The sequence below is a fragment of the Larus michahellis genome, chromosome 3, assembly GCF_964199755.1.
Source record: "Larus michahellis chromosome 3, bLarMic1.1, whole genome shotgun sequence".
Classification (NCBI taxonomy): domain Eukaryota; kingdom Metazoa; phylum Chordata; class Aves; order Charadriiformes; family Laridae; genus Larus; species Larus michahellis.
This window is the reverse complement of record NC_133898.1, coordinates 74,937,664-74,955,802: the sequence shown is the minus strand read 5'-3', so window position 1 is coordinate 74,955,802 and position 18,139 is coordinate 74,937,664.

The window sequence follows — 18,139 nt, the reverse complement described above, 5'->3', positions numbered from 1 at the left end:
GATTGCAGTAAGAGCAAATGTTGGTGAATGTATTGGATCAGACTGAAAGAGTCAAGGGGAAGTACCTCGGAGCACTGCTTTTAAAGCCAGGCTGTTGGACGTGTTAAGTTTTCAGTGAAATCTGGGGAATTCAAACCAGAACATGCTGCTGGCATGCTGACCTGCAGGCTGGCCGAGCCGAATCACCCTTGAGCTCAGAGGGTCTCATTTAATAACTTGTAGCACTAACAAGCACTAGCTGTGACAAAAAGCATGTGGCTTTAATAAAAGACACTTATTCTTTCTAGGACCTTCTCATGCTTAAAGACTAGCACTGAAAAACTGAGCACTGTTTTCAGGGTCCAGCTTTACTCCAAGCAAGGCCGGGCAGATCCACTTTGGCTTAATGTGTGTCATTTTGGCTGCAGCGTCAGGAAGAGTAATTATTTTTGCTGCCATAAAAGCATCTCAATCAGCTCCCCTTTTCTGAGATAGAGAGAAGCAGATTTTGTCAAGTAAAGGGAAATTACTTGTCCGTGTTTACATGCACCATATTTTTTTCTGAGGCAATCAAAGAAGCACTTGCTAGGAACAAAAGTAATTACTGTTCACAATACCTAAAATAATCAATAAGGATTCGGATTTTAGAATGTTTTTTTCTGACCTCTCCTGAGGTGGTGTGCAATATTCATAACCTGGGGTGAAGGATCCTGACAGCTATTTTGATAGTTGTGGCAGACAGGGGACACGAAGTGAACCTGGATGGATGCGCAGTGGTGAGGTTCAGAGCCTCAGGCTGCTGCTCCTGGGGAAGCTGAACAATTAATGGGACTATAGTCAGTATGGTTTCCGTCAGCGGCCTCTTTCCACTGACTTTGATGGAAATACAAGTCAATCTCTGGGAGGAATCCCACAGAAAAAGATGTTTCCATTTGGCCTTCATATTGTTCTTACCTGCACAATGACTATCACACGGAGCAATATAAAAACCCCGGGAAAGGTGAGACCTTGCGGAGGGGGGATTAATTTCACTTAATGCTAGCTAACCTAAAAGGTCAGTGTGTGACCTAAGCTTGTTATCTGGGCTCCTTCTTATCATCAGGAAAGGCAGCGAGAGAAAGAACATTTTCCAAAAGGTGATCTGTCCTACATATCTCAGACATCCATCTCAGGATGGAGCGGGTGAATTGCCCCAGAGGTGCTTCTCTTTTTTCCCCAGTGATTAGACTGCTATTCTAGGCAAGATGTCTAACTTCTCGTTGGCTAAAGTTAAGTAAATTGAACCCTGTGCTATCTGTCTAAGCAGCAGAATGTATTTTGTTGTGCTTCCTAGTTATGCATGCATAATAACTTCTTGTACATGTTGGTTATATTATTGCTTATACAATATTTAAAAACTGTTCTTACACTTTGTCAATTCTTCAAATTAAAATGATAGAGAATAAAATAATAATATTGATTGTTAACTGTATTTATCTTCTTAGCTTGCTTGTGTAGTATGTTTTCATGCAGATCAAAGCTTAACGGGAAGCGTGAAATATTGCAATGTGTGGAACCAAGAAAATTATGCTTGCAGGTGTCAAAACATACATAAGGTTTATTTATAAAGGTAAAGGAAACGTTGCTCTTTCTAAGCAACACATTTTTATTTCCTGCTGTCTTCTTCAATAATTGCAAAGACCCTGGCAGTCTTCAGGCATTTTACAAGCAACATAAAGGGTACAAAGCATTACAGCAATAGCATTCACAGGGTTTTTTTGGGTCTTTTCTCAATAAAGCCTATCTGTTTCTTTTTTAAATAGGTGTGATCCTCCCTTAGGCTGACTGTGTTGCGCTTGGAGTGGGTTTTGCCATTAACTACAATAGGACATAATTCTAGATAATCAGCAGAGGCAGTCCATACGTAGAACGGTGTCTTGTTGCAGGCAGACCAATGTGACGCGCAACCCTGTGCAATCAAATTTGCTTTCTCTTGTCCTGTGCTGGCACATTGAGTCAGGTAAAGAGGCAAGTGATGCATATCTGGATTAAGTAGTGGGAGAGAAGTAAGTGTATTATAAATCTGGTTGATGGATGGGGTCAGGATTTGGCATGATCTCGAGCAACTGGTATGGCAAATGAACAAAGAAACAATCAAAACCCGAAGGTCAGTGGAGACTGCGCAAGGTCTACTTAAACTTCTGTGGTTTTTATGCCTTCTAAAAAGTCAAGCTGTAAGCAGGCACTCTCCACAGAGAGGGTATTCGCGGAGTGAACAAGCTATGATCGGAGACCAACAAGCTAGTACTGGCAGTTTGGCTGGGGTTTCCAACTCTGAAAAGGCCACAGAGGAAGTGTCTGTCCTGACACCCAAAGGCAGGAGCACTGGTTGGTCTGCTCTAAGGTGTGGAGGCCTGGACTGACTGTGTATCTGGATATCTTTACAGGCATGCGGTAAGTGGCCTAGAGTTGGTGCTCAACCATATAGAATCATAGAATCATAGAATCTTCATGGTTGGAAAGGACCTTTGAGATCATCGAGTCCAACCAAACAATCTACAATCTCTGCCACTAGAGCATGCCCTGAAGTGCCACGTCATATCACATCATACAATTTATGAGGTATTTTATAACTTGAGCTTAATTTGGTGACTGGTACTTCACAGAATGTCTCTGAAGACTTAAATAGTGCCATAAGCATGTTACAGATTTGGAGAAAGAAGAGGCGAGGTAGAAGCTACATCTGAACCGAGAGCATCTATGCTCCATAGAAAACTGTGGAGTCCTGGACTTTTGAACTTCCAGGTTGAGGGCTGTGACCACAGCACACAACTGTCTCCAGTCTTGTGCTCAGCTCTCTCAGACATGACTTTTCATAAGCATCCAACTGATCCAAGAACCCGAGTTCAATTGGCTTTAAAGTGCACCTGCCTGTATCCTTTGCTTGACAGCAGGAAGACTAGGGAGAGAAGGGGCATCACCGGTATCTCTGCAAGTATTTGATTTTCTCTTTGAAACAGTAGCTATGACTCTCAGAGGGGGGTAGTGATTACATTCTTGGAATGTGTAAGTAATAAAACAACCCTCGTGATCAGTTAAAAAATGTATAAAAAAGCACTTGGCTTCAGGAAAGTTAATGTTCGAGTTTCATTTCCTCTAGAGACAAATATCAATTCGGAGGAGCAGGAGAAGACAGAAAAGAATGAACCGGGTTACTGTAAGAGTGTGGGGTCATCGTCATCTAATTCCAGACCTTGTTGCAATAGCTGGAATATTAAATCTCACTGGGTAGAGAGATGGATGCAGACCAAGGGCAACCTAGAGGGAAATAAGATTGAACTAATGAAAGTTTGCTCTCTCAGTGGTATGTAAAGAATGTCTCCAATATTATGCTCACTAAAATAGTGTCCCTGGGCAATGTGAGAATAATCATAGGTAGAAATTACACTTCCCTCCTAGAATCACATGAACAAGAATAAAAACTGTGTCTGAGAGAACATGATCTGTAGATCTCAGCAAGCTGTCTTTCTCTTAATGACATTTGAGTATCTTCTGAGATTTCCTGACATAATGAGATTTTGGACTGGGTTAGAGGATGTCTTTATTTCCTTGAATCCTGTAGAACTGCTGATTACTGTCTGATTTTCTTCCCGATTCATATTTGGTTTTGTGGAGGTTCTGTATTAGAGTTAAAACAATATATTTGACTACATCTCTCTGACAGAGCTATGAGATACACTTTCATTGAAAGACTGAATAAAAGTTTACCCAGGTGAAGTAACCCCTGAGAATTATCCCTTCAATTTTCAACACAAGACTGGAACAGTGAATGCTGTGTTTCTCTTTAGGAAAGAGAACTCATGGTAAGTAATATTATCCTAAGGCAAATGATCACCGAATCACAGAATAATTGATGTTGGAAGGGGCCTCTGGACATCATCTACACAAGTGCTTCAGCTCAGAGCGGGGCCAGACAGACCACATTGCTCAGGGCCATGTCCAGCTAGCTAGGTCTGGATTACCTCCAAGGATGGAGACTCCACAACCTCTCTGGACAACCTGTTCCTGTGTTTGATTACTTTCAGTGTAAAAAGCCTTTTTCTAATGTTTAAATGGAATTTCCTCTATTTCAGCTTGTGCCCATTTCCCCTTGTCCCCCCCTGACAGAGGGTGCGCTCTGTCCCATCATCCAGACAACACCAAGCTGGGCAGGAGTGTTGATCTGCTTGAGGGTAGGAAGGCTCTACAGAGGTATCTGGACGGGCTGGATCGATGGGCCGAGGCCAACAGTATGAGGTTCATCAAGGCCAAGTGCTGGGTCCTGCACTTGGGTCACAACAACCCCATGCAAAGCTACAGGCTTGGGGAAGAATGGCTGGAGAGCTGCCCAGCCGAAAACGCCTGGGGATGTTGGTCGACTGCTGGCTGAATATGAGCTGGCAGTGTGCCCAGGTGGCCAAGAAGGCCAATATCATCCTAGCCTGTATCAGGAATGGTGTGGCCAGCAGGACTAGGGAAGCGATCGTGCCTCTGTACTCGGCACTGGTGAGGCCCCACCTCGAATACAGTCTTTGGTTTTGGGCCCTCACTACAAGAAAGACATTGAGGTGCTGGAGCGGGTCCAGAGAAGGTCAATGAAGCTGGTGAGGGGTCTGGAGCACAAGTCCTGTGAGGAGCAGCTGAGGGAGCTGGGGTTGTTCAGCCTGGGGAAAAGGAGGCTGAGGGGAGACCTTATCGCTCTCTACAACTACCTAAAAGGAGGTTGTAGAGAGGTGGGGGTCGGTCTCTTCTCCCTAAAGTTGTGAGGAAAGGGCCTCAAGTTGCGCCAGGGGAGGTTTAGGATGGATATTATGAAAAATTTCTTCACCTAACCGGTTGTCAAGCATTGGAACAGGCCACCCAGGGAAGTGGTTGAGTCACCATCCCTAGAGGTATTTAAAAGATGTGTAGATGTGATGCTTAGGGACATGGTTTAGTGGTGGACTTGGCAGTGTGTCGTAGTTTGGGCTAGGCTGGCCACTAAGCAAACAAAAGATGCACTCTTTACCATTCTCTCTCCCTTCCCAGAAGAGAAGGGAGAGAAAATAAGAGAGAAACTTATGGGTTGAAAAGAAAGCTAAAACTAGTAATAATAAAAGGAAAACATAATATAAAAAAAAGAAAATAATGAAATATATACAACATGTACAGAACCAATATCGAGCTCCCAGGATGACAATCACATCATCAGCAGGCAGAGGCAAAGTCCCAGACTAGACTCAGCGATGGACGGGAGCTGAACTCAGGAACTGGATTCAGGAAGGCAAGGATAGGGATCAAAGGCAGAGAGATAGACAGAGTCCTCCTCAGATGCTGGCTGTTGAAGAAAGAGGCTGACCCCTTTGATCTGTCAGCTTTATACTGAGTATGATGCAGATGGGATGGAATACCCTGTTGGCCAGTTTCAGGTCACCTGTCCTGTCCGCTCCTCCCCTCTGTGCTCTTCTGCTTCCAGCCCTCCAACTTGGTACATAACAAAGTTAGCTGACCTTGGTTGTTATAGCAATAAGTATAAGCAAGAGGTTCTCTGCATACCTTCGTATTAACTATAAACATCAGGCCTTATCACGCTGGAAGCAGACATTGTCTGAAGAATATGCCATTAATTTCTGAGAATTAGAAGAGGCTTAACTGAAAAGTAAAATTACTGAAAAGTAAAATTACTGAAAAATAAAATTACTGAAAAGAAAATTGCTTCTGTTTTAGCTCAAACCAGGACACAGGGTTAGGTTAAGGGCTGAACTCGATGATCAGACACTGGAACAGGCTGCCCAGAGAAGCTGTGGATGCCCCATCCCTGGAGGTGTTCAAGACCAGGCTGGATGGGACTCTGAGCAGCCTGGTCTAGTGGGAGGTGTCCCTGCCCATGGCAGGGGGGTTGGAACTAGATGATCTTTAAGGTCTCTTCCATCTCTAACCATTATATGATTCTATGATCCAGGTCATTAATCAAGATGTTAAACAGTACAGGACCTAGTATTGACCCTGGGGTCAAATACTGTGCCACCAGCTGGGCTTCATGCCACTGAGCACAATCCTTTGAAGACAGGTCTGATTCTAGCACTGTTCAGCTGTATTAGGGATTTGCTTTTCTTACACATTAATGACTCTTATTGCACTAGTGTGCGAATTAGGCCATTCTAACCTTCAGCCTGCAGGCTGCCAGAAGTTGAAGATTACACCCATCTTTGTGTTCACCCTTGTAGACTAGACTGCTGGAAAAACTGAAACATACTGAAACTATAGTTTGGCCACCTGTGAACAGGACAAATAAATTTAGCATCTCACCCACAAATTTTAGAAGTGAGTTAATAATACGTATTACTACTAAGGTACATTTTGATAAAGGAAATGGCCAAAAAATGCCTATCGAATACCTTAGCTAGAGAAAAAATTTAAGGTTATAGTCCCAGCTAGATGCAGCTATTTAAATTAGAGGGGGATGAGGCATCTAGTTTCATAGACATCTGAGCAGAATGAGTAAACTTGAACTTAATGTGAGTTCGATGCCATACAGACAGTTTTTCGTCCTGGAGAATTACATAAACATTTCTGGATTAGTTGCCACTAGTCATATAAGCGTGTTTATTCGTGTTAATGAAGAGATTTTGGGGAATTATTCTTTGTCTCGTCGAGTACCACTGGTGGCTATACCACCGTACTATACTACTGCTTGCAAAAGGAGAAGGCCTCAACCCCTCTCAAACAGCTTTTAACATTATCTTTGTCAGATCAGTTTTATACACTTGCCCATTCCACTTGATCCTTCTTGACTATATTACCATTTATTTCCATATTGCATAGACGAAATGAACTGCCCCATTTCTTTTTATATATAGTAAGGCATCTTGGTAGCAGTCCTCTGATGTGTGCCAGGCTCCTGTTCTGGCAGATACAGTAAAACTCACCCAAACGGAAATTCTTTTTTCCTAGAAATGACAAGTGCTTTAATGTGAAGTTACTTGCAGTGTTATATGCTGTAACCTTTCCTGCACTTTCTGGAGGAAAAGACAGCTAATGGCCTGTATGCACCTCTCTTCCTAACGAGTCACAGGCATTCAAAATGGAATGTAGATGGAGACGTTGTTTACCATTTTGTTTCTAGTAACTAAAGTTCAATAAATTTCCTTCTTCCTGCCCTATAGTGATATTGCAGAGATGTCAATATCCTGATGTTGACAAACTGACCGATATTGACAAGTAAGCGAGAGGGGACCTCAGGCCTCTACCACCAGAAGGATTTGATTCCAGATGAAATGCTACTAACATGCCCTGATAGAAAAATAACTATACATCCTTGCATATGGCTTATTTTCTCTGTGTTCCTGCACCACAATGCAGTCTAGTATGGTACCCTTGAGTCCCTTTGAGCATATAAAATGTGAGGTATTATGGTACGTATTCTCAGGTGTTACAACCACAAATGGATAAACATGTCCTAGATATTGACCAAAATCATAGAGTGCGTGTTCCCAATATTGCCTGCAAAAGATTGAAGTAAACCCAATTTAAAGCTCCATTGACTAGTTTGAGATTAAAATTTTGGAAAAACATGGTGAAGTGTTGCTACAATCACTTTTATACCGTGCATTAATCCTCTTCTGGTTACATGAGAGTTTATTTTCTCATATTGTCATGCTTTTGACTGGGATGGAGTTGATTTTCTTGCTAGCATCTGGTGTAGTGCTATGTTTTGGATTTGGGATGAGAATAGTGTTCATAGCGCACTTATGTTTTTGGCTGTTGCTAAGCATCAAGGCCTTTTCTGCTCCTAACGTTGCCCCACCAGCGAGTAGGCTGGGGATGCACAAGAAGCTGGGAGGAGACACAGCTGGGACAGCTGACCCCAACTGATCAAAGGGATATTCCATACCATATGGTGTCATGTTAGCTGAGGGAAGAAGAAGGAAGTGAGGGACGTTGAGAGTTATGGTGTTTGTCTTCCAAGTAACCGCTATGTGTGATGGAGCCCTGCTTTCCTGGAGATGGCTGAACACCTGCCTGCTGATGGGAAGCCGTGAATGAATTCCTTGTTCTGCTTTGGCTTTTGCTTTACCTATTAAACTGTCTTTATCCATGAGTTTTTCTCAATTTTACTCTTTGATTCTCTCCTCCATCCCAACTGGGGGGAGTGAGTGAGCAGCTGTGTGGTCTTGGTTGTCAGCTATGGTTAAACAATGACACCCATTTACCTTGGGTACAGAGTTAAGAATCTTGATTATGGACTGTGTGAGCCCCTTGCCCTTGCAACGTGTACTGCCTTTTAAAATCGTGCGTGCTCAGAAAATTCCAAGGATCCTATAGAAATGGAGGATGTTACAGTTGCTCTCTGCCAAATGTTCTGGAGCTTGGGATAACCTACACAGTTTGCCTACTGGGACTTGTAAAGCAATTATCCCTGCTAATATGAGAAGAAAGATTTCATGCATCTTATAGGACAACGTGAGCCAAATAGATAAACTAGAAGTCCAATTTGTAAACACTTTCTACTTGAGGAAGTGGAAACCTAACAAGATTTTCTTCTTCATATCATTTTAACTTTCTCCCTATTCAACAGACGAGCTGAAATCTCAGTTTGATGCAGTTAATATCAATTATTGTTTGTAAGACTTGCAAAAGTGACTGAAGCTTAAGTTTGCTATAAAATGAATATTTTGTCAATAGATATGAAAACACATTCTTTAAAATTAGCAGTTGTGAGGGTCAATTGCTCTCATTAGCAATCTTTCTACTCAGATCATATCACTGCCAAGAGGGGAATAGGTACGTTTTTACTCCAAAACTACAGAAACAAAAGGCAAATGAAGCATAGATTTTGGTGATCTTCAAAAGATAATCCAAGAACTATTGATAATTAACAGAATAATTGCTGATAGTCTGCAAAGAGCTATCTGGTTATTGGATTTCCTTTTTTCTAAGTGACCTGCTTCATGACAAGGTAGGCCAAACTGATAAGTATGAATTTTGTAGTAATATTTTTCCATACAACCCGTTCTTCTAATTAGTACGTGAATGCTATGTAAATACAGAGAAGAGAGGAGGACAATGTTTTCACATGTGAGAGTGTAGGAATTAATGACTGACAAATACTTACAGATAAGCACCACAAAAAAAGCAGAACAGCTCAGCTTTAAAATGCACCCTAGAAACTGGTATCATTGAAAAATCTGCTTTTGCTGCTTTTTTTTCATCTTGTCCAAGATTGTAAATTTTCAGGGAACTTGCCATTTCACTGTGTGTCAGGAAGCATTTCTCGGTCTCTCAGCCTACGTTTTTCTTTTCCTGTTCTAAAAATCTCTTCAGCCCTTTTTTAGGGCCTGTTCATGCCTTCCTCCTCATGGGTACTTACACCCTTCATCTTCCTTCAGATGCTTACCACCTCTGACCAACCCATGCCTGTAATTTGTAGTTTTAAACATATGAACAAAACATTCTTGGCAGGGGGGGGAAGGATCTTTCCCAGACTTACTTAGAGAACTGGGAAAAAAAAAAAAAGTCCTAACTAGCCTGTATCCTTTTGGGGAAGATTTTCCGAGGAAAGGTAGTTTTTCTGCACAGAGGAAGAGCCTAACTACTCCTCATGCCTTTGAAATTCTCCTCCCTCAGTTTTCCATCTACTTCTGTAATCTAGCTGTGCTAAAGGACACCTACAAGAGTCAAGTGTCAGCTTGAGACCGGCTAGCAGAAAAAACATCTAAATGGAAAAGCGCAGTTTTGCAATTAAACTTAAGTCTCTCTTTTTGTGTTGTCTCCTTCATTTCTCTTTCTATAATTCTGCTTGTATTATTCTGACAAGGACTTCTGTAAACTCCCAAGATGCCAACCTGAAGCTGACAAGAATGGTGGCAAAAATACCTAAAGCACAAATTCTTTTGACAGCCTAACAGGAGTCTGTCGTCTGCTGGAATCACCTTTCATTTTCCCCTCGTGCATTTCTCCTGCTCTGCCCTCTGTGCACACCTCAGCCGCAGCCTGAGGGTGTCAGGCATAATTCTGCAAAGACAGCGAGAAGGAAAAGAAAATGCCAAGTGTCGAGTCTACCCCGTGACCTCCCACTACTACATAAACTGAAAATAGAAATCGTGGGAAAGTGACCTGTTAACTCCTTAAGTCTTGATGGGTTTAATTAGTTGCCAAGTGTTCATAGCTATGCTGGAGAGATATCTGCGTTTAGGAGATGATGCAGTGTCCACTGAAATCAGTTAGCCTCTTTATACTGACTTCAGTGGGCTGAAGGTTGACCCTGGTTTCCATCGTGAGAGTTCTGTATAAAAACAATCTACTGAAGCGCCTTTGTAAAGGATCGATATAAAAAGATCCCGTTCCACTAGCGTGTAAAAATGAGGCAACGAGGGACATCCTGAAGTTTTGTATTAGAAAGACAAGTTCAGTTAAGCTGCTTAGAAGCATGAGAGCTCATATATGTACTGTCATATAATAATAAAAGAAGCTTTTTACAGTTACTGCTGTGATGTCATTTCTGCTACTGATCCAATACTGCTTTATATAGTTCTTCTGAAAAAAATGTTTGCTGGCGTCACTAACACTCACCATTCAGTTATATTGCCAATTAAGTCCAAGCAGTAATGTTCAAAGGAAATATTGATAAGCACACTGTGAAAAAAGGGTAACTATGCAAAGATAACCCACTGACTTTGATAAAAACTGAATCAAACAGCAGCATTTAGTTAACACATCCCTTTAAATTTTTGCCGTTCTGAGTGGTTCTTGTTTTCAAACGGACACTCTCCATTCCCGAAATGGATCCACTCAGATTGACGTTCCTGTCATGGATACTTGCCTTCACTGCCATTTGCCACACATGCTGATGTGGATATGTCAGCTGTCTACACAGATATGTCACAGAGACAAAATAAGTGAAATAATGGTAGATGCTAATAAACAAACTGATGATAAATATTCACTTTTTAATGCGAGCATTTTATTAAATTGGTTGATCTTATTTCTGCTTACACATCATCAGTAGCTGGAACTTGCACAGAAAGGAGTTGTCGTACGAAGTACGATGTTCCACAGGTTTGAAAGGTCAAGTTTAATTTTCCAAACATCTGTAAGTTTATTTTCAACACTTCAATGGCAAATAAAATTCACTTGAACAAACTTGTCATATAAATAACTTGCAGTACTGAAGATACGAATTCAGAGTAAAACTGGGGAAAACATAGTCCCTGCTGTGGAAGAAGCGCTAACAGAGCCTGGCAGTCAGAAGCAGTTGGTTGTAGTGGCCACAGGGTTATTAAATGGGAGCTTTTCTAAGTAATCAACAGCAGGCATATATTTTCAGTGAGAATAGTGTGATGTGTCTAGTGTTAATCTATAGCTTAATACTTAATATTTATATAATATTTAATAATTTAATAGTTTATGGCCTTGCAGGAAACTGCGCAAAGGAAGAGAGAGTGCAGTGAGTCAGATTCCGTGCAAAAGTCCTGGCAGTGGCTCTCATGAAGTAATTTGTCACTTTAGAAAGGAGAACTTTGGAGAACTTGGCTTTTGTGCAACGTGAATGCAAATGGCACAACTCACTCAGGCTGATGCTCAGGGACTCTGGGAGACAGGACACTTCCTTGGAGCTGCTGACTCCAGTTGCCTATAGGTGAGTTCCTCGCAGCTGCTTGTCTTCAGTATAGTCATCACAGTCATGACGATTGTCACAAGCTGGCAGTCCTCTTGCATGGTGTAGTGGGTTTGCTGTGGGATATGCTGCCAAGAAGGGAATGGGGCCTGTAGCCTAGCCAGCTGCCAGCAAATTCCCCATTTTCCTAATCTTGCACGTACAGTTGCTACAACCCTTCACAGTTGACAGTTATCATACTTATAGTGACATACATAGGAAAGATACCAGAGTTAAATGACCTCAGAAAATATAGCTGTCCAATCTTTTCAGAATAATAGGTATTTTATTTAAAAAGATCTTTTTTTTTTTCTAACAACTTACACTGTAGTGTTGTCTCATGCATTAGCTTTTTCTTTCTTTTCCACATTCCCTTTCTCATTCTTTTTATTTTCCTTCACTTTCATTCCACCTTTTCCTGTGCCAGCTGCCACTCTAACTGGCCAAAAAAAAGGAGAGGGGGATGACTGGGGTGAGGACTGGGATGGAAAATAGAAAAAAGTACAGGATAAAAATACGTGAAAGAATAAGAGGAAATATGAAACAAGAAAGCAGCAGATTTCAAAATCAATCCTCTGATGAGAAGTGCAAAAGAGACTATTACAAAGAAATACAAAATTTGTCTATTTTTAAATCAGCAGATGCAAATAATGAAAAAAAAGTATTTCTTTTTCAAGTTCCTCATCTCCATCTTTTGTACAAGGTTATTGGAGAATAGGCACCGGTTTTTGACAAGGAAATTTGTTTAGATATCCAGAATTTAACAAAAGGATCTGCTCCTTTACAACAAGAATGCTAATGGAGAGAAGAAGATTTCTTTCACTTGTGCTTTGTCTGGCTAATGAAGGAATAATTTTCAGCACTGTCCACCATTTATTATCTTAGACCTTCAGTTAATGCAACTCATCTTCCCTTGCGTCAGTTTTCAACAAGGACACGTGCTTGATGATTGTCTTTAATCTCTATTTATTCTCAAACAGAACATACCGGGTTTTCTTTCATTTGGTTTGAAATAGCCCTGTGAAATAGATGGGGCAAGTACCTAACTTAAAGAAGAAATCTTTGGCTTGGTTATTATTTCTTACTACTAGAAATCAGGGATAATTCTTCTAAGGTTAGTGGAGTCACATGAATGTAAATCCAGATAACAAAGGAGGTGTTTCCTCCTGTTAAGTGTTTGTCACTTTTTCTAAGCAAGTCTTTGGTAATATAATCAGGAGCAATGATAAATCCTTAACAGATACCTATTGTTCACAGTCAAATGGCCTTTTAGGTCAGCTGTCAAATTACCATGACTTACTAAGCAGTGGTATCTCTTCTATTCAGTGCCTGGTGTGGAGTGGTATGTTCCTGACAAGCAGAAGAAAATCCAATTATCTATGTTTCTTTCTTGCTTCTTCAGGAAATGTTTCCATTTTTAATGTGGCATCTGGCCATACAATGCAGATGTTGGTAGGGTCTCTTAAAGAGAATTATGTTTTTGTAACTCTTTTTCATAACAGTTGTGAAGGACAGAACCAGTTTGCTGCTGCAGCTATCTGAAGAAAACAGCATTAAATCTGTGCCTGGACAGACTCTGTAGGATAATGTTGTGAAAAAGTCACAGAAAATATGCTATTGCATTTCTTGTTCCAATCCTTTTGGACCAGCCAGCTTATCTTAGGAGGGTTGCTGTGAACTGAATGACACCAAGTGGGAGCTACCTGTCATAAAAGAATTGTTTCTCTGAAGAGTAAACTATTACATGCCTTTCACAACTCTTCTGAAGCCAATTTTTAAAAATCCTTCAGAACCAGATAAATGGCCGTGGGGTTTTGAGTTATAGGAGACATTCAGCTCCTGAGAGTACGGAGATTTGTGTGTCACCTTTTCTCTACGACGGTGTATATCAGACTGTTTTGGAGGATAAATCAAGGTTTTGCATAAAAACATACCCCAATATCTCAAACCCACTTTGGAGGTGTCCACACATTATTTTTATTTGTTTTGCTTATATATATGTAATAGTATTAGGGCGTTCATGGATTTCTTGGCTTTTTGTGTTGTTTTCACCATTGCTTCATGGTAGAAACAAACTTGGCAGGTAGACACTTGTTCAAAAACCACATGTGTATCTCACCCAAACTTGGAAGGTTGGAAATACCTCCGAATCACTCATTTTTTGATCCAGTCTCAGTTTGCTTTTGTGGTTATTTCCAGGGTAAAGTGCAGAAGAATATGGCTGGATTCTTGCTATTTTAACAGCCAGTGTAGTTTTCTGCTCTTTATTAATCATAATAAAGGTAACTGGGAGGACTTTTGAGACTCACCAACTAGATTTTTGGTGGCAGAATAAATAATGCCCTGAGAATATATTTCATTGTCTTCAAATGCCATGGGAACCTTCTGACCTTTAAACGTAAACTTTCAAATTTGCAGGAAGAGGCTTAGCCAAAAGATTCTCATTAACATTTGTGGCAGTTAAGAAACTGAATCCTTTTTTGCTGAACTAAAATTTACCTCTATGCCACAGACTATGAGGCCGTATGATGAAAGTCAGAGGAACTGCTAATGCCAAATGTGCTTTCAGAACTCCTTTTGCAAAGTTCTCTTACAACAGGCACGGGCACATCCTGGACTCATTTCACGTGGTCCTGATGGTTTAAAACCTGATAGTATTCTGACCCGAGATGTTCAAAGATTTACTTAGTGCTGTTACGGTGCTGGAATATCAAATAGCTTTTATCCAGTAAGCAGAGTGCCTTTTTACAAGATAAAAGGCTCATTTTTAACAGCGTTTCTCTTGAAAGTCAGAGAGCCTGTGGAACTACACCTACTGCTTCATCGGTACCATTTTCTATACATTCAGCTACATTTTCTATGAACTTCTGACAAAATTTTCAGAGTTTGGGACCATATTTATTTCATCTGATGATTCAGGTTCTGCCTTTCTCTGAATTTTACCAATTCCTTGGTGGTAGGTTTCTTAGTCAGCACTGTGATATATCATAAATTCTTTTTATTTCACTGTTAACAGTAAGGTAGTTGACCTTTTCATGAAGATTATGCTTTATAGATCCATATATTTTTAAGGCCAGGGGGACTGCTGTGTTAGTCTAAGCTGACCTCCTGTGTTGCAAGAAGTATTCTTGCTTACAGAAGTTTGAGAACCGAGAGAATTCCCGCACTTCTCAAGGGCAGGATGAAAACTCCCTCTGACTTTGTGGATCAAGACTTCATGCCTGCGTGACATTTTCCGTGAACCGATGTGTAAAAACAAGTAAATTCATCCCAGTTTTGGTGCCATCACCTCAGTAAAATAATTCACTGAAACAGGCTGAGAGCTTTTCAGAAGAGAATGCTTGTGTTCAAAAGAACTTAACAGTGGTGGAAAAGGGTTTTAGGGCACTTTTTGGCTATACGAGAGACTGGTCAAACACAGATCATATTTTATTTATGGGACCTACTAGGTGAGGATTCAGGTCCTTTCTAGGCTCTGTTAGTAAACTTGGCGAGACTGAAAGAGGAGGTAGTAAGGTATCCCTCCACTACCGCTACTGTAAAAAGGCTTGATGAGAGCAAACCCTGCTGAGCCCTGGCCACAACAGGGTGTTACCCCTTGATTCCATTTTTTTCCCCTACATTTCCAACTTGATGACAGGGAAACGAACTCACAATTTCTTCTCTTCAGCCCAGAATATGCTCAGTCCTTTGATATTCTCATCCGTTTCGAAGCGCATCCCTTCTGCCCAGTGGGCTCTCAGTCACCAAGAACAACAATACCAGATGTTGGGGTTTCTCCCTGAGTTGGGTAGGTTCAACCAGCAGGGTTCCCTTTGTTGCTGGAAACATTTCTGTGTGCCTCAGTGCATGCCTCAGCTCTTCTCCTTTGCTCCTGTCTGCTGAGCGATGTCATTGCAGACAGAAAGAAGGTTAGATGTGCAACCTAGGGTTCTTCGGTGGCTGTTTAGCATCTAGTGTGAATCAAACAATGCCTGGAAAGATCTCAGGAAAGTTTATGAAAAGTTTTCAACGGCCATCTTATTTTGCACTTTTCATTCTTTGAATTTCTTGGTGATAAAGGGACCTAAGACTTAGACAGGCAAAACTAAAAGCAGTTGCTTGCCTCTCTAATTAACTGATCGATCAAGTGTAGGTGTCCTTTTCGTCTCCTACTATATCAGATCTCCACAAACAGTGTAACAGCCAAAAGACAACTAAATTTTTAAGCCGGACTGAATGAACATGTAATCCTCCACTGTTGCCATTTAATAGGGTTTAATTTGTATTTCAAAAGACAGATGTCCAGCACCATGTGAGACTCCCTGAGATACCGAAGGCACCTGTGTAGGGCTGGCAGGTGGAACATAAGAGCTATGGGTGACCCATGCCTTCCAGAGCAGCAGCTGAAGAACGGGTGTGATTACTGAAGGCACCTCAAAAGATTCTAAATGCCTGTGCTTTGCCCAACTGAACTGAATCCTAAGTGACTGAGTGAAGTTTAAACATAGCATTTTTCAGGTGCTAAAATTAAATCACCTGCAGCAGTGGCAGAATTCGCTTCATTTCCAAAACCAAATGTGCTTACATTTGTCAGCATCGAGCCGTTTCCATCATTGCTTTCAAAGAAAACTGCATTTCTGTTGCCTGCTACCATTACTGTCTGTAAAACGCTATGACAACAAGCTCTCCATGTGCGCAAGTTTAGAAAATAAGGCCACCTTTCTGCCCATTCTGGTTTAATGACTTTCAATGGCTCCATTTATTTTGAAACAAGTTACAGCGTAAGGCAATTTTGCTACTCGATAGCTTTTGGGTGCAATCTGTTTTTGACTTAGTAAATAGATGAAGCTCTCAAACAGCCTGAATTCTTTAACTGAAAAAAAAAAAGGCTAGAGACAAACTTAAGAGGCAGCAAGCTTCCTCATGCTTTATGATATTCTCCAAAAAGAAAATCACAAAATATATGGATGATGTGCCAAGTTTTCAAAGAAAGGAGAAAACTGGAAAGTCCTAATGAAATTATATCACCAAACATAGCCCATGGTGGTTACATTATCTTGCCACATAAGTATTTGTGCTGTGATGGAGTATAAGTACATTTTGCTGAACAAGGTGAAAATGCTGCCTCAAGAGAACAGGCTGACTTCAGCTCCGCTTTGCTTTGCTTTGAGGCGATTTCTGATATTTCGAAATGACTGACAGAATCAAGTCAAATTCACAAGCTCAGTCATTCAAAAGGATATAAATTATGACCTTTAAGATCAGAATGGATACTTCTGGGAAAATTTCAGCAAGTCCTGTACAGTTATGGCAGAGGAAAATAATTAATTTTTACAGAGCAGGTGGTCCTGTGGCTGACGTGTGTGGAAGGTGACGTGAATGTTGATGAAGTGTTCACCTGTAGGTTGCACCAGTTAATGTGATCAGTGGTTGTAGCCAAGTTAACGATGAAAGATTTGTTATTTTGCCTAGATGCGGGCATCAAACACTGCCAGAAATGGTGTGGTGATATTCCAGGATTAATATCGGGCATTGTATCCAGCTTGCAACTGGCAGAGCCACATATATCATTATTGGTGTGGGGCATGATTTGAATTGAGCTTGCCCAGAGAACACTGAGAATAATACTGTACTAAAAACTACCTATGAAACTGTTTATGAAACCACATTATCATGGGAAAAGTATCCTAAAGGCACATTTAGGCATAAAACGCGTGATGCTGTGTGCACCAGCAGGCACCCATGTCACACAATGAGTAAAACAGACTTCCAGCGTAGATGTATAGAGTTACCTGATCATGCGGACAAAATAAGAGTTAAAAAATATTATAAAGAAATATCAGGAAATGAGAGCTTGGAGACAGGATATAATAGTTCAAGTAGGAAATGTTTACTTGCTTGGTACAAAATGAGCTCTAAACATGATAAATAGTTAGACACATAGACAGACAGAAAGATAAGTCAGGGAGAGTAATAAGCCACAGAAAACTTCACAAAGGCTGGATTTTCAGCAACAGAAGACCATTCTTTATGAAACAAAGCACTGCAGTCTTTCCAGTCAGATGAAAGCTGCAACTTATTCTAAAAGCAAACCCACCAAGTGATTTTAAAGCTGGGGATACTGCGGTTCCCAAAGATCACTCTTAAAAAGATGAAAACACGTCCACAGATTTGGCAAAGGACTTTCAGAAGTACCTTCACAGCAGTGAACACATTCTACAGCATCTCTCCCACCAGAATTTGAAGAAAATAGCCGATATTAGCTTGGATGGTGCTCAGCTTCCTGAGCTGTAAACTGAATGAGGCTTACTGAAGGCACCAGCACCTTTACTTAGTGCAGCCAAACCAAACGCTACCTGGTTTCCAACACCGTGAAGTTAGCAGGTATTCCAGCAGAGGTAATGCTGGTACCATAAACCAACTGAGATTCGTCATTCTACATTGCGTCCAAATGCGGCTTCCATCCACCTGCGGCACGTGGTGGTACGTGTTCAAGGACAAAACTGATCACCTTCTACTTAGATA